The sequence below is a fragment of the Hyperolius riggenbachi genome, chromosome 3 (assembly GCF_040937935.1).
Source record: "Hyperolius riggenbachi isolate aHypRig1 chromosome 3, aHypRig1.pri, whole genome shotgun sequence".
NCBI lineage: Eukaryota > Metazoa > Chordata > Amphibia > Anura > Hyperoliidae > Hyperolius > Hyperolius riggenbachi.
The window spans coordinates 45,910,799-45,933,977 of record NC_090648.1 but is presented as its reverse complement, the minus strand read 5'-3'; the positions used below and the strand labels follow the sequence as shown (position 1 = coordinate 45,933,977).

Sequence of the window (23,179 nt, the reverse complement as noted above, 5' to 3'; positions counted from 1 at the left end):
TCCCTGCCATCACTTCACTAACTATTCCCAGAGGAGCTAATAATTTAATCCCTGCCATCATGTCACTAATTGTCCCCAGAGGAGCTTATAATACCATCCCTGCCATCACTTCACTAACTGTCCCCAGATGAGCTTATAATGCCATCCCTGCCATCACTTCACTAACTGTCCCCAGATGAGCTTATAATGCCATCCTTGCTATCACTTCACTAACTGTCCTCAGAGGATCTTATAATGTAATTGCTGCCATCATGTTAACTGTCTTCAGAGGAGCTTATAATGGCATCCCTTCACTAACTGTCCTCAGAGGAGCTTATAATGCCATCCTTGCTATCACTTCACTAACTGTCCTCAGAGGATCTTATAATGTAATTGCTGCCATCATGTCACTAACTGTCCTCAGAGGAGCTTATAATGCCATCCCTTCACTAACTGTCCTCAGAGGAGTTTATAATGTGATCCCTGCCATCACTGCACTAACTGTCCCCAGAGGAGCTAATAATGTAATCCCTGCCATCATGTCACTAACTGTCCCCAGAGGAGTTTATAATGCTATCCCTGCCATCACTTCACTAACTGTCCTCAGATGAGCTTATAATGCCATCCCTGCCATCACTTCACTAACTGTCCTCAGAGGAGCTTATAATACAATCCCTGCCATCACTTCACTAACTGTCCCCAGATGGGCTTATAATGCCATCCCTGCCATCACGTCACGAACTGTTCTCAGAGGAGCTTATAATGCCATCCTTGCCACCACTTCACTAACTGTCCTCAGAGGAGCTTATAATGCCATCCCTGCCATCACTTAACTAACTGTTCTCAGAGGAGCTTATAATGCCATCCCTGCCATCACTTCACTAACTTTTCTCAGAGGAGCTTATAATGCCACCCCTGCCATCACTTCACTAACTGTCCTTAGAGGAGCTTATAATGCAATCCCTGCCATCACGTCACTAACTGTCCTCAGAGGAGCTTATAATGCAATCCCTGCCATCACTTCACTAACTGTCCTTAGGAGGAGCCTCCAATCTAATCCCTGCTGTGTTGGGGGTGGGGAGGAGGAGTTTAGGATGCTGTCAGTCTGGGGGCAGCTGGTGATAGTGGACCTTGGCTGGTAAAAATAACAAATTCGGCCCTGGTGACAGCTGTAGTCATGGAGACAGGGACGCCTAGAGATGGTAGGTCACAGGTGGAGGCTGGAGAGGTGAGTTACTTCTACTCCTAACGGGCCCTGCCACAGGTCTCCATGACCCACCACGGACCCCTATATCGCATCAGCCACTCACACCAGGCCCTGTAGCAGCTGCTATGGCTGTTATGGTGACCCCCTGTGCTACTGAGGGGAGTCTTGGTGGCCGCAGTTGTTATGGGTGGGAGGGGGGGATGGTGACTGGACTGTTATGGAAAGGGAACAACTTGTAGTCTTAACTCCGGACACAGTGTTGTTTTCACACTTGCACAGAAGTTCAGATTCCTGTTTTGGAACATATTAGCTGGCTGCGATTTGAAATGGGTTAAAAGGGAACACAACGCAGCTTACACTGAACGCAGCCTTAGGTTCACCTACATTAAAGAGGACCTGTAACCAGGGATTGCAGTTCATCCTAATCAGAAGCTGATACCTCCTTTCCCACAAGAAATCTTTACCTTTTCTCAAATAGATCAATGGAGGGGGATCTGTATGGCTGATATTGTGGTAAAACCCCTCCCACAGTGTCATGTCAGGACCTAGGTCCTGACAGTTGCCTGTCTGTGAACCTCATTGCATTGTGGGAAATAATGGCTTTTTCCAACTGCCAAGCAACCAGTATCTCCCTCTGTGAATATATATATATCTAGTAAAAATCAACCGTTTAGCCTATCGCATTGTTAGGAGGTGTGGTTATAGGCAATGGCGGTTGAAACTGTCTAGCTTTTTTCATGTCTGCGAGCAGTAAAGATGATGACATGCAGGCTGATTGTGGATCAAACAATATGAACAAATAACATGGTGAATATCAATCATTTCTTGATCTCTCTTCTATTTTTTACCTTCTCACTTTGCAATGTATTGATTTATATGTCCCCCTTTTCGCTAAAGTTACTATAAATAATAAGAAAATAATAATATTGTGCGGCACCCATGTATGTTTCCGGCAATTAACAGGAAAGGTGATATCTTTGCCGTGACCAAGAATTGAACTCCATCCCAATCAGTAGCTGATAACCCCTCTTACATGAGAAATCTATTCCTTTTCACAAACGGATCATCAGGGGGCGCTGTATGGCTGATATTGTGGTGAAACCCCCCCCCCCAAGAAACTCTGAGGACTGTGGTACTCTTGGCAGCTTCCTGTGTGTGAACCTCATTGAATTGTGGGAAATAGCTGTTTACAGCTGTTTCCAACTGCCAAAAAAGCAGCAGCAGCTACATCACCTGCCAACAGTAAAAATATCACCATGTGATAAATGTCAGAATGTAAATCAGGGATTTAAAAGAGTTTACAATGGGCAAACACTGACTAAATCATTTATACATAATTATTGTAAAAATAAAGCACTTTTTTATGACATTATTTTCACTGGAGTTCCTCTTTAATGCGATGCGGCCCCCTGCCGCCACGTCTTCATAGATCGGCTCCCAGGAGGGATTCCTGTGTCCGCTCGTCTCGTACTTTTCTCCTAAAACACAAAGGCGGCGCTGGAAGCGGCGGTAATAGCTCGCATTTCTAGTTCCTGGGATACTATCGGCTAATCAGCCAGCCTTGCTTTCATATTTACAGAAGGAGAACTGGAATGAGCTGCATAGATGAGTCACCGGCGTAATTCTCCGCTCCGCATACCTCACATAAGTCGCAGAGGAAGCTTTTATTTAGGCTGCCCTTGAAAAACATTTATTCAGTCAATTCCAGCATCCTATAAAGTGCCTGATATTGCGCCGGAACCTGCGGCAAATATTGGCTCAGCTGCTAATAACTGACAGCAGGTTTAACCCCTTCCGTCTAACAGGAGGCGAAAAATACATAGACAGTATATATATATATATATATATACATATGTATATGCATATATTTATATAACACTGACATCTCCTGCAGCACTTTGCAGAGTACATAGTCATGTCACTGACTGTCCTCAGAGGAGCTCACAATCTAATCCCTACCATAGTCATGTCTAAAGTCCTGCCCTATTATTATTACGTATTTATATAGCACTGACATCTTCTGCAGCACTTTACAGAGTACATAGTCATGTCACTGACTGTCCCCAGAGGAGCTCACAATCTAATCCCTACCATAGTCATAGTCTAATGTCCTACCATATTATTATTATGTATTTATATAGCACTGACATCTTCTGCAGCACTTTGCAGAGTACATAGTCATGTCACTGACTGTCCCCAGAGGAGCTCACAGTCTAATCCTACTATAGTCATAGTCTAATGTCCTACCATATTATTATTATGTATTCATATAGCGCTGACATCTTCTGCTGCACATTACAGAGTACATAGTCATGTCACTGACTGTCCCCAGAGGAGCTCACAATCTAATCCCTACCATAGTCATAGTCTAATGTCCTACCATATTATTATTATGTATTTATATAGCACTGACATCTTCTGCAGCACTTTACAAAGTACATAGTCATGTCACTGACTGTCTTTAGAGGAGCTCACTATCTAATCCTACTACAGTCATAGTATAATGTCCTACCATATTATTAATATGTATTTATATAAAACGGAGATCCTCGGCAGCACTTTACAGAGTACATAGTCATGCCACTGACTGTCCTCAGAGGAGCTCACAATCTAATCTTACCATGATCATAGTCTAATGTCCTACCTATTATTATTAGTATTATTATATTTATATAGCACTGACATCTTCTGCAGCACTTTACAGATTCCATAGTCATGTCATTTAAGGAAACCAGAGACGTTAAAGAGAAACTCCGACCAAAAATTTAACTTTATCCCAATTAGTAGCTGATACCCCCTTTTACATGAGAAATCTATCCCTTTTCACAAACAGACTATCAGGGGGCGCTGTATGGCTGATATTGTGGTGAAACCCCTCCCACAAGTAACCCCTCCCACAAAGAAATTTTGAGTACGTACTCTTGGCAGTTTCCTGTCTGTGAACCCTGTTGCATTGTGGGAAATAGCTGTTTACAGCTGTTTCCAACTGCCAAAAAAAAAATCCATGCAGCAGCTACATCACCTGCCAACAGTAAAAATATCACCATGTAATAAATGTCAGAATGTAAATCAGGGATTTAAAAGATTTTACAATGGGCAAACACTGACTCATTTATACATAATTATTGTAAAAATTAAGCACTTTTTTTTATTACATTATTTTCACTGGAGTTCCTCTTTAAGTTCTAAAGATCTCATACTTACCCGGGGCTTCCTCCAGCCCAGTAAGCTCATCTGAGTTTCTCACTGTCCTCCCACGGTCTGTCGTTCAGCCGCGATCAGTAACTGAGCCAGTAACTGGCTCAGTCGTGTCAGTCCGGATCTACTGCGCATGTGCGGGAGGTCCACGCATGTGCAGAAGACCCAGACTGAACCCGACTGAGCCTGTTAGCGGGGCTGAATTGCGGCTGATCAGCAGACCCTGGGAGGACGGTGAAGGACTCAGATGAGCTTATGGGGCTGGAAGAAGACCTGGGTAAGTATCAAATCTTTAGAACTTAAAGGGGAACTCCAGTAAAAATAATGTAATAAAAAAAGTGTGTCGTTTTTACAATAATTATGTATAAATGATTTAGTCAGTGTTTGCCCATTGTAAAATCTTTTAAATCCCTGGTTTACATTCTGACATTTATTACATGGTGAAATTTTTACTGCTGGCAAGTGACGTAGCTGCTGCATGCTTTTTTGGCAGTTGGAAACAGCTGTAAACAGCTATTTCCCACAATGCAACAAGGTTCACAGACAGGAAACTGCCAGAAGTACCACAGTACTCAGAGCTGCTTGTGGGAGGAGTTTCACCACAATATCAGTCATACAGCGTCCCCTGATGGTCTGTTTGTGAAAAAGAATAGATTTCTCATGTAAAAGGGGGTATCAGCTACTGATTGGGATAAAGTTCCATTTTTGGTCGAAGTTTCTCTTTAACGTCTCTGGTACACTTTAAGTGTAAGAAAAGCTCGCAATTTACTATAGTCTGAAAGTGCTTCCGCCTGCTCTTGCACAACTTTATTAAATCTGATTTGGTTGGGGGCGTGGTTAGTGCTGCTAACTTTAACATCCCTCTGGATTGGAATATCCGACAATGTGCGAGCTGATGGGGATGTATAGTACTGCACATGTGAGGCAGCAAAAAGTGACAGTTAGCAGTAATTGTCATTGCACCGGCTCTAAACAGTAATCTGTATAATAAGCAGAGCCTTTTTAGTTGTATCTTTATGTATGTGTATATATACTTAGCACAAGTTGTGCAATACAACTGTGTACTAGTTGCATTGCCCTTGTATGTCAAATATTTATTTGCACAGATAAGGAGAGGAATGAAAAGGAGACCCATACTGGACATGTAAAGGAAATGTGTACATGTACATAAGACATGAATGTGTTAAATCATCTCCAATCATGACTAGGATCTCTCGATTTGAAACGCGTTGGCTGTTGCCTGTGCTCTGAATTACCTTTAATAAAGAAATTATTCGCTTTATGGCCCAGTGTGGACTTTACCTACACATTGTTCCTAGGAGTCAGCCCACTGCGTTCAAGCTCATCTGGTTCAGGAAGGGAAAGTCACACACTATTCATGTCCGGTATTAATGTGATCCATAGTCTTTGGGGATTGGGAATTTGCTATTATTATTTGTGTGCCATGAACGTGGTCTAATAAATAGACGCATATGTTAGGGGCCGATTAATCTCAAGGGCAGGGGCTGTAGCCCGAGTTTCACCCTCTGAGCAGATCTGTATAAAATGAAACACAGCAATTTCAGCAGAAGTTCTCCATTTAGCAACATCTAAGGATTGCAAGCTAGCAAGGGAACCCCAGGCTAGTTTGATGGACTTTTGGAACAAAGGAACTTTCCTGGACTCCCACACAAAGGGCGTATTTCTTCCAAATCTCTAAGAGTTCATCTTTTTTTCCCGTCTATTTTACACTGTGGTTACTGTCCGTATAATTGTTACCTTTAATAATTTTCTGTATATATTAATTATTTATATTGCGTTTACAATAAAACGACGTAAGGTTATTTTTACAGCTACGTACCTGGTTTGAACAACGCAGAAAGAATCCTAGCCTTTCTGAAGATTCGCTATCTGAAGTTTAGCATTGTTTCAGTAGTAATAGATTGTTAACCCTTTCCTCTAAGCACAGCCTAGCTTGCAGGTTCCCTTGTCCTTATACAGAGGTGGTGGCAGCCTTGTATCTGTAATATTGTGTATTGAAGAGTAACTGTCGGTCATAAAATCAAAAATCAATTCTTTATTTTTATCTGGTGCACAGGCAATCCAAAAGTTAAAATCACTATTACTTTTCTTCTCCATAAAAGATCGTTCCCCAGTTTCCCTGGCTTTTATTTGGTACATCTGCTGCACATAGGAATTTGCAGGGCATGCTGGGTTTTCTTTTTTTTCTTCTTTACTTTCCCCTCAGACATAACTAATGCAGCCTGATTGGCTGAAGCCTCTTTCCCTCCTGTTTTCCCCTCCCACACCTCAGTTCCTCTCTGATTGGCCAATATTTCTCATGCTGAGAAGCAGTGCAGAGTCACACAATGACAATGCACTTAATACAGCAGAGCTGGGTGGGAGTGTCTGAAAACTGGGAGGAGGGTGGACTGCATACACAGACAGAGTAAGGGGGGAAATGATGTCAGGATTACCTTCAAGATAGACAGTCAAAGTGGAAAATTCTAAGAAGGATTTTCTCTTGTTTTACTATAGAAAAATCACTAAAACCAAAATGTGGACAGTGCAACACATACTGTATGTTATGTAAGTAGAGCAAGTATTTCTATACTTATATGGTTTTTTTTTAGATAGTATGGCTGACAGCTCTTCTTTAAAGTGTTTTTGTCTCTCACATGTTCCCTATTGGCCTGTCTGTTTACCAATCCCAGTAGTTTCAGCACATTGATTGCATCCATTAGATTGGATGGTCAGTGTGTTGAAACAGAGTGGAAAGCATTGAGCAGTCCGGGCCACTAGGGGGCGTGTGACAGATCCCGCTTTAATTAGGTTTTCCAATTATAATTCATGATGTTTGCTCCCTATACACAGGTTAGATGAAGCTGGGCTAAGATGGGTAATAAATGCATCCGACCCCCTCAACCAAGCAGAGTGCCTTGGGCGAGAATGTAATTATACCCACTAACCCGGCTACCACATGACGTCACTCCCGCACTGTTCTGTCAGCCCTGCATCTGAACAGCTGAGTCCTGCAATGTCACATGAGGAAAGGCATCCCAAACCCTGCTGGGCAACACACCTCATGCGTGTGTACGAGGCTGTAGAGATGTGCAGATTGCTGGCTCTCTATTATTTATAAACATTTCACTATTACTACTCTAGCATGCAGCTGTTTACATCTTGGTGCTAATGATGCCTCAGAATTCGCCACACTGCGTTTGCCTCATTGGTTCACTAGTCTGCACAAAGCAGGAAGTAAAATTGCTTCATCTCAGCCACACATGCTTCACTGGGTTTACTGCTATGAGATCTCATGGGAAGGTCGGATGGATCCTCCCTTCCATTGAGATGCTGGGGATACGTATGCAGCCTGGCCCGGATTTACATCACAGGCGCCTATAGGCACAGATGTCCTGGCAACCTAGACTTTAACCTCCATGGACCTACAAACCCCAACCAAACTGCACCGCAAGTGTGCTGGCTGCCCAGCTGTCACCTCTCCCCTACACCATAGGTGCCCCTTAGTATTAGGCAGCCAGAGGTACCCTCAGTATTACGTAGCTAGAGGTGCCCCAGTGAAATGCCAAGAGCCAGGTGAGTAACCTCCTTTTCACTCTGCTCAGGACTCTGTATAGGGAAGGAAGGAGCGGAGGGAGCCTCTCGGGGAGGGAAGTGGGACACCTTTCCATCATCAGGCACCTGTAGGCACTTGCCTACAGTGCCTTATGGTAAATCCGGCCCTGTATGCAGCAGTTGGAGCAGTCACTCCTATTTCAATAACAGCAGAGAGTAATGCAGTTATCTTTCTCAGTTAAAAATAGGAAGAGTTTAAGAGGAAAGACCAGGGGAACCACAGGTAGGTATTGTATAAGAATTCTTCTCTTAAAGGATACACAAGGTAACATGTGACATTATGAGGTAGACATGTGCATGTAAAGTGCATAGCACAGAAATAACTATGCTGTCTTTTTTTTTCTTTCTCTGCCTGAAAGAGTTAAACATCAGGTCTGTAAGTGGCAGTTCTTTTCTAAGTCAGGACTGGGTCAGACTACAGTGTGTCCCTCACTGATAAGAAATTACAACTATAAAACAATTTCCTAGCGGAAAATAGCTTCTGAGAGCAGGAAGGAGATAAAAAGGGTCAATAGTTCACAGATTTTAGCTCTGGCATACTTCAATGAATGTGTCATTGAGCAAAAACAATAAAACAGTAACAACTTTAAAAGTAGATATAAATATAAAATAAAACTGTGGAATATCTTAAAAAGTCATTTTTAGAAGGACAGATACAATTGTTTATTTCATTACTTTATCTTCTCATTGGGTGTCCTTTAACCCCAATGCCGTTCCAATTATTGAGGCAAGGGGGCAGCACAGCACTTTTTTTTTTATTTTATTTTTTTTAAAATCATGTAGCTAGCCTAGCGCTAGCTACATGATAGCCACTGGGCAGCGGCATCCCCCCACCCACTCCGATCGCCTCCGGCGATCTGCGCAAGCAGGAAATCCCGTTCAGAACGGCCATGGCGACGATCGCGATGACGTCACCGAAGTCAGAGGGAGTCCCGATCCACCCCTCAGCACTGCCTGGCACGGATTGGCCAGGCTGCGCAAGGTGTCTGGGGGGGGGGGGGGGGGGGCGACGGGTAGCGGCGGCAATCGAGTTATGCACGCAGCTAGCAAAGTGCTAGCTGCGTGCAATAAAAAAAATTTGTGAAAATTGGCCCATCGGGGCCTGAGCAATCCTCCTGCGCGGGTTACCCCGAGCTCAGCTCGGGATAACCGGCAAGGAGGTTAAACATGATGGAGATAAGCATTAACCTGATGACAGTGGTACATTACCTCAGAGCACTATTAATCTGTCACTTTGTGGAATAAAAGAAGGTTTTCTTGAAAATCAAGTTGTGCTTGAAATACCGTTGAATGGGGATATGTGATTGGCTCTTCACACATCACTGTCGCCTTTCACTTTGCCATCCCGAATAAGTCTGCTAGCTGACATTTTCCAGCTGTGTCCATAATAGCTGAAAGCTACAGTCCAGTCCATTACAGTCATTTGCTGTAAATCCCTGCGTGGGTTGCCAGACAGCCATGTTTCGCCATGTCGTGTGAGAAATTCTTCCTGAGAAAGCTGCCAGACTAAACTTTCTTCTTTCATATAAAGCTTTTTCTAAAAAGGTTTAGTAAATGTGTCAAGCATTTACTAAAGTGGTCCTCCAGGCACCTGACAAACTACAATATGAAATGCTAAAAGTTTTAGTCTACTTTTCAGGAAACCGGACTGAATTCCCGCAAAGCTGTTTGACAAGATCATTTGCATAGATAACAACTCTAGTTGTGTTCAAGGGAATCTGAAGTGAAAATAAACTTATGATATAATGATTTGTATATGTAGTACTGCTAAGAAATAAAACCTTATTAGCACAGGTATGAGTCTCATATTGTTTCCAGTACAGGAAGAGTTAAGAAACGTCAGTTGTTATCTATGCAAAAGAGCTTCTCTGAGCTCTCCAAACAAGCTTGGTCGGTTACAGTGCTGTTTTCTGAAGCACTTTTCTCTGTGTGGTACAGGAAGAGTTAAGAAACTTCAATTGTTATCTATGCAAAGGAGCTTCTGTGAGCTCTGCGACTTTATAAAGTTTATAAAGACTTTATAAAGTTGTGGACAGCACTGTCTTTTGAAGCACTCAGCTATCTCTCAGGTCGGATCCACACTTTTCTGAGCACTTTGTGATTGATTAGCGCTTTCTAAAAATTTCCCCCATTCCCTTTCATTAAAATCGTGCGCTTTTTACACGATTTTTACCGTAATTTTAATGAAAGTGAATGGGGGAAATTTTTTAAAAAGCACTAATCAATCACAAAGCGCTCAGAAAAGCACTTATAGTGTGGATCCGGCCTCATTGTTTCTTCTTTGTTTATGGTTTTTCTGCAGAGAAAAGTTCAAAGGGTCAGTAGCCTGCTCTGTGAAATCATTTAGAAAGCTGAGTGCATTGTGGAAACTGCAATTATTAGAGAATGGTGCAATGTTATATAAAAAAGATACATACCTGAAAATAAAAATATGACACTATTTTCTTTGCTACTAATGTTCTATCAATCATCCAAACTACACAACCAATTCATTGTATCATAAGTTTTTTTTTGCTTCAGTGTCACTTGCAGTAATGAGAAAAAAGAAAGATATCAGACAATTTCTTAGTAGGGCTAGTACTATATGTACCTATGTTTATTTCATCATGTCACATGCCGCTTCAGGTGTGCTTTCACTCTGCACAGACAGTACTGAAAATCAAATAGCCCAGCCACATAGTACTGAAAAGCATAAACAGCTCTATGCCCTTACCTTTCTACTCTCAACTGATGAGCAATCTAGAGCAGGAAAAGCTCCACCCTCTGATTGGATCCTGATTGGATACTGTGGAGAAGCAGCACACCTCCCTGATACCCGCTTAGTTGAAGATGAAATATAATAAACAAATGAGTGGCGTGGCTACTGTTGGCACAGCCCCTGTATCTGAAAGGTGGCCCAAGGCTGTGGGGCCCCTCTTCCTCCCACACCCTGATTGCAAGTTCACGAACATGTGGTAATTCTGAATGGCCAATCACTGGACTGTTTTGTCCCACCCATGCAGTATGAGAGCTTACCAACTCCAGGGGAGTAACAATAGCCCCTGCAACACCCCCCACCCCCGTTTTGGGGATGCCTGGGGGCCCACTTCTATACGTAATGCAGAGCAGCAGCGGGGTGTTATTCGTTACCTCCTTCTGGCAGAGGGACAGGTTCTGTTCACTCCTCTTCAATGTACAAGCCAATCATCATGCAGCTTCCATCCCTGTCACATGACATGCAGGGTCAGAAGCCGCATATGGAGCGGGCCACCCCAGCCCCCACGTGATGGAATGGGGGGGGGGAGGGGATATCAGGGCTGGGACAAGGGGGGTGGGAGTGGTACCACAATGTAGTCATATCCCTGGGCCCATCATTGGCCCGGTACACACATCCATGATTGGGCAATTTCACCCAGTGGCGGACACAGCCAGCAGTGGGCCCCTGTGCAAAATATCAATTGTGGGCCCCCCTGACCTGCGCGTGCAGCAAAAAATGGGCGTGGCTATAACCTGCGGCGCAAAAAATGGGTGTGGATAGAACATGCGGCGCTTAGCGCTGTGGCAAAAAATGGGCGTGGCAATGACCGGATAAGGGCGGAGCTAACTGTAATTTAAAGTGATCCCGGGGTGAGAGTGATATGGAGGCTGCCATATTTATTTCCTTTTAAACAATACTAGTTGCCTGGCGGACCTGCTGATCTATTTGGCTGCAGTAATGAACTGAATTACACCAGCAACAAGCATGCAGCTTAATCTTCTCAGTTCTGACAATATTGTCAGAAACCCCTGACCTGCTGCATGCTTGTTCAGGGTCTATGGTTGAAAGAATAAGAGGCAGAGGACCAGAACGGCAACCAGGCAACTAGTATTGCTTAAAAGGAGAGAAAAATGGCAGCCTCAATAATATTCTCACCTTAGGTTCCCTTGAAAAGTGCAACGCAAAGACAGTGGGCCCAAGTTTTGGTGACCCTTTCCCCAGAAAATTCTCATAATTGTGCAGGTTTTCTCAAGAAAATACACATAATGTGAGCAGATTTGCCCAGAAAATACATTCAATCATGTCGGCAGATTTGCCCATAAAATACATTCAATCATGTCGGCAGATATGCCCAGAAAATACGTGCAATGATGTCGGCAGATATGCCCAGAAAGGACGTGCAATGATGTCGGCAGATATGCCCAGAAAATACATGCAATGATGTCGGCAGATATGCCCAGAAAATACGTGCAATCATGTCGGCAGATATGCCCAGAAAATACGTGCAATCATGTCGGCAGATATGCCCAGAAAATACGTGCAATCATGTCGGCAGATTTGCCCAGAAAATACATGCAATCATGTCTGCAGATTTGCCCAGAAAATACGTGCAATGATGTCGGCAGATATGCCCAGAAAATACGTGCAATGATGTTGGCAGATATGCCCAGAAAATACGTGCAATGATGTCGGCAGATATGCCCAGAAAATACGTGCAATCATGTCGGCAGATATGCCCAGAAAATACGTGCAATCATGTCGGCAGATATGCCCAGAAAATACGTGCAATCATGTCGGCAGATTTGCCCAGAAAATACGTGCAATCATGTCGGCAGATTTGCCCAGAAAACACATGCAATCATGTAGCAAATTTGCCCAGAACATACATGCAATCATGTGGCAGACCTGCCCAGAACATACACGCAATCATGTGGCAGACCTGCCCAGAACATACACCTGCTAAAATAAATAATAAAAAAACCATTTACTCACCTGCAGCAGCAGACCTCCTGTCCCAGCCTCCATCCGGCGCACAGCTCCCATGGGTGGTTGGGTGGATAGGTAGCCTGGTGGGTGAGTGGGTAGGTAGCCCGGTGGGTAGGTAGCCTGGTGGGTAGGTAGGTAGGCAGCCGGGTGGGTAGGTAGGTAGCCCTTAGCCGGGTGGGTAGGTAGCCTGGTGGGTGGCTGGGTAGCCGGGTGGGTGGGTAGCCTGGTGGGTGGCTGGATAGGCGGGTGGGTAGGTAGCCTGGTGGGTGGGTAGGTGGGTGGGTAGGTAGCTGGGTGGGTAGGTAGGTAGCCTGATGGGTCTTTAGGTAGGTAGCCTGGTGGGTTGGTAGGTAGCCGGGTGGGTGGGTAGGTAGGTAGCCTGGTGGGTGGGTAGGTAGCCGGGTGGGTGTGCAGGTAGCCGGGTGGGTGGTTAAGTAGCCGGGTAGGTAGCCGGGTGGGTGGTTAGGTAGCCGAGTAGGTAGCCGGTTGGGTGGTTAGGTAGCCGGGTGGGTGGTTGGGTAGCCGGGTGGGTAGGTAGCCGGGTGGGTGGTTAGGTAGCCGGGTAGGTAGCCGGGTGGGTAGGTAGCCAGGTGGGTGATTAGGTAGCCGGGTAGGTAGCCGGGTGGGTAGGTAGCCGGCACGGTGGTTAGGTAGCCGGGTGGTTAGGTAGCCGGGTGGGTAGGTGGCCGGGTGGGTGGGTAGGTAGCCGGGTGGGTGGGTAGGTAGCCGGGTGGGTGGTTAGGTAGCCGGGTGGGTGGGTAGCCGGGTGGGTGGTTAGGTGGCCGGGTGGGTAGGTAGCCGGGTGGGTAGTTAGGTAGCCGGGTGGGTGGGTAGCCGGGTGGGTGGTTAGGTAGCCGGGTGGGTGGGTAGCCGGGTGGGTGGTTAGGTAGCCGGGTGGGTAGGTAGGAGGGTGGGTGGTTAGGTAGCCGGGTAGGTAGCCGGGTGGGTGTGTAGGTATCCGGGTGGGTAGGTAGCCGGGTGGGTGGTTAGGTAGCCGGGTAGGTAGCCGGGTGGGTGTGTAGGTATCCGGGTGGGTAGGTAGCCGGGTGGGTGGTTAGGTAGCCGGGTAGGTAGCCGGGTGGGTAGGTAGCCGGCAGCGTGGTTAGGTAACCGGGTAGGTATCCGGGTGGGTAGCCGGGTGGGTGGTTAGGTAGCCGGGTAGGTAGCCGGGTGGGTGTGTAGGTATCCAGGTGGGTAGGTAGCCGGGTGGGTGGTTAGGTAGCCGGGTAGGTAGCCGAGTGGGTAGGTAGCCGGCAGAGTGGTTAGGTAGCCGGGTAGGTAGCCGGGTGGGTGGTTAGGTAGCCGGGTGGGTAAGGTAGTCGGGTGGGTGGGTAGCTATCCGGGTGGGGGGCCCGACTCCTATCCTCCCTCCCTCACCTCGGGGGGCCCCCCTCCCGGTATGCGCGGCGGCCGGCGGGAGAGCAGAAAATACAGGAAGTCTCCGGCCAGGGCTGCAGCAGACGCTAGAGGCAGCTGCCGCTTGGTCTCCAACTTTGTATACTGCTCGCTACTTCCTGGTTTAGTAGCAAGCAGAGATACAGAGTTGAAGACAGGGGAGACCAAGCGGCAGCTGCCTCTAGCGTCTGCTGCAGCCCCGGAGACTTCCTGTATTTTCCGCTCTACCGCCGCATGAGGGGGGGGGGGCGAGGTGAGGGGGGAGGACAGGAGTCAGGGCCCCCCAGGTTAAAAAAAATAAAAAGTAGACTTAAAAAAAAAACCCAGCAATACTTAATGGGCCCCCTGAAGCAGGGGAACTTCAGGGGCCCTCGTGCGGCGGCACGGCCTGCACGGCCGTATGTCCGCCACTGATTTCACCACTTCTATGTAGTATGAGAGCTTACCTACACAATCTGTTAATAGAATTTAAAACCCCTTGGCCCTCCTGCTACATGTTGATAGTAAAACTGGTCAGTGATTGGCCAATCAAAACTGCATATGTGCGTGTGCATTCTAAGTATGCATTGCAATAAATGGCTGGTAACAGAGCTCCCCACCAGTTGCTTGACATGAGATTTGCTGATCATCAGCTCATCGAGGGTCTTCTACGCAGATCGGAACAAGCTGAGTACCAGTGCAGGCCTGGGAAAAGATTTGGGCCCGGAGACTGGCTTTAAAGTAAACCTGTAATAAAAAAAAGTGCCCCTGGGGGGTACTTACCTCAGGAGGGATAAGCGTTTGGATCCTAAAAAGGCTTTCCCCATCCTGCTCAGCCATCTGGATCCAGCGCTGGCTCCCCCGGAACACAGAGTGGCAATAATATTTACAATTGCCATTGCGCACATGCGCAGTAGTGGCTCTCCGCCCAGGCTCCAGCGGAAAGAGCCGAACCTGAGTTTGCTCAACTGCGCAGGCACATACAACTCGCGCCTAGGCAGTACAGCAGACCCGATCGGGTTCGGCTATGTCCACTGGAGCCCGAGTGGAGAGCCGCTGCTGCATGTGCACAGGCCAATAAGCGTCCGACAAGGAAATCCTCGGAGAGTCCCAGTGCTGGATCCCCTCTACTGAGAAGGAAGGGGGAAGCCAATTTATACTTACCAGGGGCTTCCTCCAGCCCCATGAGGTGCTTGGAGTCCCTCGATGTCCTCCCGTCTGCTCCATTCTCTCAGAATTCCTCCCAGCAATTAGACACGGGAGCATGACAAGGGTACACATGTGGCAGAGCTGTGCAAGCGCTGAAGACCATGACTGGTGGCGACTGACCCGATTACCAGGAGGAATTCTGGGAGAACGGAGCACCTCATGGGCTGGAGGAAGTCCAGGGTAAGTATAAATTGGGCCACACAGCTCATCTCAGAAACACTTTTAAGAGAACCCGAGGTGGTGTGTGTGTGTGGGGGGGGGGGGGGGGGGGGAGTTGCAGATGGGACACAGAGGCATGTCCTTTGCCTCATGACATTCTTCTGTGTCCCCACACCGCCACTCTCCCCCCCCCCCCCCCCCCCCAGACATTAGTGTCAATATTTGTCGCTATCTCGGAGTGTAATGGGAAGAGAGGGATTCCCTGCTCAAATGCCCAATAAGGGTGTTCCTCCAAGCTTTCCAGAGCAGCCATTGGGCAACTCTCTCTCCCTGGCCGCGCCCCCTGCCGCTCCCCCACCTCCTTGCCCTCTGAGAGAGATCCCTCTCCTTCCTGCATCGTGACTCCAGAGGTCATGAAAGTGTAAGTGGGGCCATGCGGGCCTCAGGAGCGGTGGAGAGCGTGGTGGATGGTGGCTACTTGATCAGATAGCCTAGGTTTTTCTCAATTATATGAGCCCATCTCAGGCTCCCTTTAAGAGTTGGCACTACGTTTGAACTACACAAGTGCACGGGAGGGGCGGGGACATTAGTTCGCTTCACACGGGTCACAGAATAAACATGTTACCCACCAGCCGTTCTATTTGCGGGGTCTGCTGTGATGTAAAAGGAACCAATTATATCATTTTAAATAATCACACAGCCATTTCTGCGGAAAGCTCCCTGCCTTCATGCAATTACACCTTATTAAATTAGATATATTGCAGCGCGGCGGGCTAATTATGTGCATCAAAATGACGACACAAAAATCCTGGATGGTATATAATTAGTATCTGCTAACTATGGATTCGCTGAAGCCTGTCTCATTTACTGTATATGCAATACAAGGCTTGCTATTATACATAGGAGATCATCCGCACATCCTCCCTGTGTGGGCTGCAAAACAAAAAGAAATACACCTAGAGAGGAATGACACCTCCCATACCAACCTGCCAACACTTCCGATCACCGAAAAAACAAAAAGAAATACATCTAGAGAGGGAGGACACCTCCCGTACCAACCTGCCAACACTTCCGATCACCGAAAAAACAAAAAGAAATACACCTAGAGGGGGAGGACACCCCGCATACCAACCTGCCAACAATGCTGACCTATGAAAAACAAAAAGAAATACACCTAGAGGGAGAGGAGGACTGAGGACACCCTGCATACCAACATGCCAACAATTCTGACCAATGAAAAACAAAAAGAAATACACCTAGAGGGGGAGGACACCCCGCATACCAACCTGCCAGCACCTCCGTGTACCGAAAAACAAAAGAAATACACCTAGAGGGGAAGGACACCCCGCATACCAACCTGCCAACAATTCCGATCACTGAAAAACAAAAAGAAATACACCTAGAGAGAAAGGACACCCCGCATACAGGGGCGGTTCCAGGAAAATTTTTTAGGGGGTGCTATGCAGGTGCTGGATCTTTTCTAGTGGTTTTTACAGCGGCATAAGTTTGCAACTTATGCCGCTGTAAAAAAGGGGGTGTGGCCAAACACCAGGGCCGTGGGCAAAATGTGTGTGCACTGGAAAGTGGGTGTGTATAGGTAATATATTTGTCTCAGTATAGGTAGTATAGTTCCCCAGTATAGGAGGAAAATATACCGCTGCACCCAACCAGGAGACAGAGCTGGACCCAAGCAGCCCAGGCTGGTAATTGATATGCAGAAAAGAACACTGGTCCGCTTCGATGTCTCCACAGTTTATTAAGGACTTATCCCAAGACAGAACATACAGAACGCTGACATGTTTCGGACCTAACCTGGTCCTTAATCATAGCAACATGATTAAGGATTAAGGACCAGGTTAGGTCCGAAACATGTCAGCGTTTTGTATGTTCTGTCTTGGGATAAGTCCTTAATAAACTGTGGAGACATCGAAGCGGACCAGTGTTCTTTTCTGCCCCAGTATAGGTAGTAGAGCTGCCTCAGTATAGGTAGTATAGATGCCCCAGCATAGGTAGTATAGCTGCCCCAGCAAAGGTAGTATAGCTGCCCCAGTATGGGTAGTATAGATGTCCCAGTATAGGTAGTAGAGCTGCCCCAGTATGGGTAGTATAGCTGCCCCAGTGTAGGTAGTATAGCTGCCCCAGAATGGGTAGTATAGCTGCCCCAGTACGGGTAGTATAGCTGCCCCAGTGCAGGTAGTACTGCTGCCCCAGTATGGGTAGTATACCTGTCCCAGCATATGTAGTATAGATGCCCCAGTATAGGTAGTATTGCTGCCCCAGCATAGGTAGTATAGCTGCCCCAGTATGGGTAGTATAGATGTCCCAGTATATGTAGTATAGATACCCCAGTATAGGTAGTACAGCTGCTCCAGTATGGGCAGCATAGATGCCCCAGTATGGGTAATATAGCTGCCCCAGTATGGGTAGTATAGCTGCCCCAAGCTCCCCCCTCCATTCCCGCGGCCGCCGCTCGTGTATCCCTTCTGAGCTGGCGGCCGCTACCTCTAACCATTCCCGCCACCGCCTCCTCCTCTCCTGCGTCAGGCTGCTTCTCCCCTCTGTAGTTAGATTATGTAGCTACAAGAAAATGGCCACCGACATCCGCATTTTCTTGCAGCCCTGCTCTAATTACAGACGGAGAAGGGAGAGAGAGTGGTGTGGCGAGCAGCTGCCGCTGAAGGTGCTCAGGGGGTGCTTTAACCATTGAACCCCCCTGGCACTGCCCATGCCCGCATACCAACATGCCAACACCTCCGCTCACTGAAAAACAAAAAGAAATACACCTACAGAGGGGGGACACCCCGCATACCAACCTGCCAATACCAGCGATCACTGAAAAACAAAAATAAATACATCTAGAGGGGGAGGATACCCCGCATACCAACATGCCAACACCTCCAATCACCGAAAAACAAAAAGAAATACACCTACAGAGGGGGAGGACACCCCGCATACCAACCTGCCAATACCTCCGATCACCGAAAAACAAAAAGAAATACACCTACAGAGGGGGGACACCCCGCATACCAACCTACCAATACCTCCGATCACCGGAAAACAAAAAGAAATACACCTACAGAGGGGTGACACCCCGCATACCAACCTACCAATACCTCCGATCACCAGAAAACAAAAAGAAATACACCTACAGAGGGGGGACACCCCGCATACCAACCTACCAATACCTCCGATCACCGGAAAACAAAAAGAAATACACCTAAAGAGGGAGGACACCCCGCATACCAACCTGCCAACACTTCCGAGTACCAAAAAGCTAAAAAGTATAAGCACTTCAGGAATTATAATGAGCATGTAAGGGTTGTCCAGCACCCCCATCCTCAGGATCTCAGATTGTTCCTCCTGGGGCTTCATTTGTCAAGCCTAGGTAGACCAATCGAGATAAAGGATCCTTGTAGCCACCTAAACAAAAAAAGTTACATTTTTTCACTTTAGAAGACCAGGGCCGAAGCTTCCATAGAGGCAAAGGGGGCAATTGCCCCAGTGCCGCAGAGTCTTTGGGGGTCCCAAGTGCCCCCCCCAACTTAACTGTGCTTCCCTGGGACCCTGCAATAGAGCCTAAGGACTGACCACCCACCGGGACAGGTGAGATGCTATACTGTTGGAGACATTGCAGGGGAGCACAGTTAATTTGGGGGGTGATCTTGGGGGGAAGGGGGTGGTAGCCAGCTCAGGTGCCCTGGGGTAACATTTGGCTGCAACAAAGGGCCCATAATGACACTTTTTGGTTGGGGGTGGGTCTGTCAGGGGTCCTTAGGTTAATTTTGCCCATGAGTCCCATTGTTACCAGAACCGACCCTAAAGAAGAGGGAAGGCTCTTGATCCTATAATGATTCCCCTACTGTGCTTGAAGCAAAGAGAAATAAGAAAAGGGAATACATGACAGTGACTGCAAGCCAGATAACTTGGAGGCCCTGGGGTGCATCTTAGTCTATTAGCAATCAGTGTGACAGCTGAGGTGGGAGCGATGGAGGGGCGCACTTTGGTGTCTCAGCCTCGGGTGCTGGAGGACCTTGCCCCGGCTCTAGCTGAGCCTCTCTGTGCCAAAAATAATTCCATCTACTATCCTCTGTACTTGGCAAAATAAACTTTGATTCTGATTCTGATGGCTGCAATGGGGGCCTGGCGTTGGAACAAGGGGAGGCAGAGAGGACCGGGAATGTTCCAAGGGATCCAGAGCCTCCCCTCTTCTTAGGTGTCAGCTCAGGTACATTTTAAATCAGTTAATGCATTGCAATTCAATTTAAATACCCCTTTTCTCCTTTGTTTTATAATCCACTTTGAAAGCTGCCTGCAGGCCTCTTGCACTCAGAGCCGGGACAAGGTCCTCCAGCACCCAAGGCTGAGACACCAAAGTGCGCCCCTTCATCCCTCCCACTCCAGCCGTCACACACTGATTGCTATTAGACTAAGAGGCGCCACAGGGCCCACAACCTCCCCAACACCTTAATGTCTAGTTATCTGGCTTGCAGTCACTGCTATGTATCCCCTTTTCTTATTTCTTTCTGCTTCAAACACAATTAGGAATGACAGCTGAATGAATTGTGCGCCCCCTCCTACACTGCGCCCTGAGGCTGGAGCCTCTCCAGCCTATGCCTCGTCCCGGCCCTGCTTGCACTACATGCGATTCCGATTTGACCTGATTCCACATGCAATTCTGCAAGAGGTCTTAAAAATTACTTTTTCTGGCCTTTGAAAATGTTCTTTGTCTTTGCCTGCGTTTACCTGCACTTTCTGAGGGGATTTCTACAGCTCCTGCTGTGCTAAAACGGATATGCACATTCTCCTAGCCAGAGCCCAGTGGACCTGAACTCTTGCACAGGACAGAAGGAAAACATAGAGAAATGCACCCTGTATGTATTTAGAGAGTTTATCCTGTCTAATTCCCCTTCATCTGTGACTAATCACAAGTTATAATTTGATCTCTCAGCTGTGTCAGCTGGCTGCCTTGACAGAACAGCTAATTTGTAAACACAGGATGTTAATATTATATCTGCTTCCTTGAAAACAGGAAGTAGACACACTGCAGATCTATTGCAGGATTTGTATCAGCTGTAACAAAGAAATGTTTTTTCTGTAAGAGCTCGTTCACACTAGGGGCATTTTCGCCCTTTTTCCAAGCGCAGGCGATTTTTAAAAAATCGCTCACAAAATGCTTGTGCAATGAATCTCTATGAGAAGGTTCATATCAGCGTGTTCCGTGCGCTGTGCGTTCAGCAAAGCGCTGCCTGTACCATTTTTGGTACAGGTATAGGAAGAGCGCTAAACGCTCACAAACAGCTTTATGCAGCGATTGCGTTCGCGTTTTTTAGAATAAATACATTGTATTTATTATTTTCGGGTCAAAGACTTCACTTCCTGGCTCGCGTCAGGGAGTGAATTACAAAACCGCTCTGGAAAAGCGCTTAGAAAAGCACTTTTACCAGAAACGCAGCGCACAGTGGAGGGCTGGGAATGGGGAAAAAAGCGCACAAAAACACAAAACGCTTGCATTTTTGATTTTAGGTGTGAATGAGGTCTAAAGGTTATTATGCTGTTGCTTATTTTTTAGAGCAGAAAAGAAGTTCTGAGTTCCGGTCTGCTTTAAAGGGAACCTAAACCTTTTAAAATAATACCAGTTTCCTGACTCTCCTGCTGATCTTGTGTCTCTAAAGGTGGGTACACACAACAGATAAAAGTCTTTGAAAAATGAAAGATCACAGACCAATTGTACCCCCTTCCATGTAGTATGAGAGCCATACCTACACAGTCTATTCTATGGAGCTGAACTCCCCATCAGATAAAAATCTTTGCAAGATGCTGCACACACAGATGCTGTACAGACACAAAATATCAGTATCTGCAAAAGATCCGTTCCTGCAAATTGTATTCATAGTCTATGATATCTGCAGATCATCATACACACCTTGTTTAACGGACAATCATCTGCAGATCGGATCCACCAGGATGGATCTTGAGATCTGCAGATGATTGTCTGATCTGCAGATGAATGTCTGTTAAACAAGGTGTGTATGAGGATCTGCAGATATCATAGACTGCAGGAATGGATCTTTTGCAGGAACAGATCTTTTGCAGATACTGATCTGTGTACAGCATCTTTGTTTTCAGCATCTTGCAAAGATTTTTATCTGATGGGGAGTTCAGCTCACTAGAATAGACTGTGTAGGCATGGCTCTCATACTTCATGGAAGGGGGTACAATTGGTCTGTGATCTTTCATTTTCCATAGACTTTTATCTGATGTGTGTACCCACCTTAATACTTTTAGCCACAACCCCTCAACAAGCAGGCAGATCAGGTGCTCTAACTGAAGTCAGACTGGATTAGCTACATGCAAATAGATCAGCAGGACTACCAAGCTAATTCTTTCACAGTCGGACGGCAACGTTAAAGTCGCAACGCAAATTACAATGCAACGCCCCAAAAAAGCCGCAACGCAACTTAATGCCCCGTTATCGTTGCATACAGTAGAGCATACAGGCAATGAAAAGTATGCTTCCAAGTCATTACTGAGCATGTGCAAACAGTCCAACGCAGCTAATAATGTGTATAACGCACAGCATGCTACAGTTTCTAATAACGCTACTCGTTACACACAAACACAACGTGTGCATTGTGAATGTCGCACAGACTTAGGCCACATACACACATCAGACTATAGTCTTTGGAAAATGAAAGATCACAGACCAATCTTACCCCCTTCCATGTAGTATGAGAGCCATACCTACACAGTCTTTTCTATGGAGCTGAACTCCCCATCAGACAGAAATCTTGGCAAGATGCTGCACACAAAGATGCTGTACAGACACAAAAGATCAGTATCTGCAAAAGATCTGTTCCTGCCAAAGATCCGTTCCTGCAAATTGCATTCATAGTCTATGAGATCTGCAGATCATCATACACACCTTGTTTAACCACTTGAGGACCCAGCCTTTACCCCCCCTTAAGGACCAATGCTTATTACAGAGATCTGTGCTGGGTGGGCTCTACAGCCCCCAGCACAGATCAAACATTAGGCAGAGTGACCACATCGCCCCCCTTTTTTTCCCCACTAGGGGGATGATGTGCTGGGGGGGTCTGATCGCTCCTGCCTGCGTGTGGCTGGCGGGGGGGAGGGGGGGGGGCACCTCAAAGCCCCCTCCACCGCAGGATTCCCCCTCTCCTCCCTCCCTTCCCCGGAGATCCGAGGCTGCACAGGAACGGATCTGTCCTGTGCAGCCTCTAACAGGCTCCTGCCTGTCATGTGACAGCGAACCCCGGCCGCTGATTGGCCGGGGATCGCTGATCTGGTACAACGCTGCTACTGTTAGCAGCGTTGTACAAATGTAAACAAAGCGGATTATTTCCGCTTGTGTTTAAATTTAGCCTGCGAGCCGCGATCGGCGGCCCGCAGGCTATTCACGGAGCCCCCGCCGTGAATTGACAGGAAGCAGCCGCTCGCGCGAGCGGCTGCTTCCTGATTAATTAGCCTGCAGCCGGCGACGCAGAACTGCGTCGCTGGTCCTGCAGCTGCCACTTTGCCGGCGCACGGTATGAGTGCGCGGTCGGCAAGTGGTTACTGACATTCATCTGCAGATCAGACAATCATCTGCAGATCTGAAAATCCATCCTGGTGGATCTGATCTGCAGATGAATGTCTGTTAAATAAGGTGTGTATGATGATCTACAGATATCATTGACTATGAATGCATTTTGCAG

At 46.9% G+C, this 23,179-nt stretch overlaps 1 long non-coding RNA gene across 2 annotated transcripts in view; it reads right to left on the bottom strand.

The window, feature by feature from the left end:
• LOC137562593 (uncharacterized) overlaps positions 1-23,179 on the bottom strand; it is a 98,238-nt gene that overhangs the window by 12,754 nt on the left and 62,305 nt on the right. The window contains exon 6 of one of the 2 annotated variants that reach the window (XR_011030152.1): positions 6,277-6,384. The exons of the other annotated variant lie outside the window; for it this stretch is intronic. This is a non-coding gene — a long non-coding RNA (uncharacterized lncRNA). Of the gene's footprint in view, positions 1-6,276; positions 6,385-23,179 lie in introns of those variants that run through there. 2 annotated transcript variants of the gene reach the window in all.